Source organism: Pygoscelis adeliae, unplaced genomic scaffold, assembly GCF_000699105.1.
Source record: "Pygoscelis adeliae isolate BGI_AS28 unplaced genomic scaffold, ASM69910v1 Scaffold467, whole genome shotgun sequence".
NCBI lineage: Eukaryota > Metazoa > Chordata > Aves > Sphenisciformes > Spheniscidae > Pygoscelis > Pygoscelis adeliae.
Window position 1 is genome coordinate 49384 of NW_008825253.1, and position 1540 is coordinate 50923.

At 64.9% G+C, this 1540-nt stretch overlaps 1 protein-coding gene across 1 annotated transcript in view; it reads right to left on the reverse strand.

Moving 5' to 3' along the window:
- Nucleotides 1-1540, reverse strand: part of RAB26 (RAB26, member RAS oncogene family) — a 27942-nt gene that overhangs the window by 1486 nt on the left and 24916 nt on the right. The gene's annotated exons all lie outside the window — the stretch shown is intronic.

The window sequence follows — 1540 nt, forward strand, 5'->3', positions numbered from 1 at the left end:
TCCCTGCGGTTCGGCAGGAGAAGCCAGCCAGCAGCCAGCGACTCGGCCTTGGGGACACCCTTTCCTGGGGAGCCCTGCAGACGAGCGGGTGCCCTGGGGTGCCACCGAGCCCTGGGGGACCTGCTTTGGCTGCTGACCAGGCTCCTATTTTCAAGGGTAATGGCAGCCTTTCAACCCTGCTGCCCGCTCCGTCCGACCACAGGCGCTTGTAGGACTTTAACCCAAATTCCCCCTCGGTTGGGACGTTAAGATTAAACCTCCTTTTGGAGGATAAGGCCGAGGGTTTGCTCCGGGACGTGCCCCATGCCCGTGACCTGCACGCACTGCCCCCGTGCCGAGCACACTTGTCCCAGCATGTGGCTGAACCTGCCTCCCCAAGCCATGGGGTGGCTTCCCTGCCCCCTAATCCAGCCTAATCTAATCAAACCTGCCCTAATTCCCTGTAATCCCTGACCCTGCAGCACGAGCGGCCGCTTGCTGCTTCCCGGGCAGGCAGTGCTGCTGCAGCCCGTGCCCCGATGCTGCGCTTATGGCAAGTGCCGGGTGATCCCCGCTCCACCACAGCAGCATCCGGAATCAACACCCAGCCGGCCAGGGAAGCGACGGATGATTCTGGTTTAGAGCCTGTCACTGACGATACGTGGGAGCCCAACGCACACGGACGCAGCCCCGGGACTCCATCACACCCCGGCTGGTCTCGGGGTGCTCAGCTCCACGGGTGGGTTGGTCCAACGGACACTCGGTCAACCCCCCTCCGCTCCCTTCTGGCACCGTTCCCCCTCCGTCCCTTTTTCCAGCACCTCGCACTCGCCCTGGGCACTTGTTCCTCCCCGCCAGCGTCACACGTGCCCCACGGCCGTCCCTCCCGCGCCCCACAGCCGTCATCCCGCAGCCGTCCCTCCCGTGTCCCTGCAGGGCTGGGAGAGCTGATGGTGCAGATGGGGCCGCGTTACCCAGCAGCGTGAAACCTCCAAGTGATTTTCCGTCTTGTTGCAGGATCACCACCTCAGTGCAGACCCGCAGCCTGGTTAACGACCAGCACTGACTCTTCATTACGCCCGGCAGCAGACGCTCTCCTCGAGCCATCCAGCTCGTCAGGCTGGAAAATGCCACCGCTGGCCAGTCCAAGCTTGGAGGAAGCATTCCCAGTGCCGGTGACAGGGGAGCGGGGTGGCAGGACGTGCCCTGTTCCCCGCCGCAGGGCTGTGGGCGCAGGTGGGTGGCAGGCGTGGGGCTGCCGACAGATGCTCCAGAGCAGGGACAGCTCCAGGCACCCCGGGCCAGGGGGTCAGGGCGGTGCAGGACCCCCCCAGGAGCTGGCATAGCAGATCACCGCTCCCCGCCCCGGGGTGTTAATGCCGGCACGGCACCTCCCGTGCTATTGAGCAGGGTGTTTTTGCAGGCACACAGCCTGCTCGCCGCAGACGCACACGGTGTACTCTGCGTCCGGCACATGAGCAATTACATCCTATTCATTCAGGGCTAATTGACCCCCCCCCCCCCCCCGGCGCGTGGTATCCACTGTCCCCTTGGGGGGGGG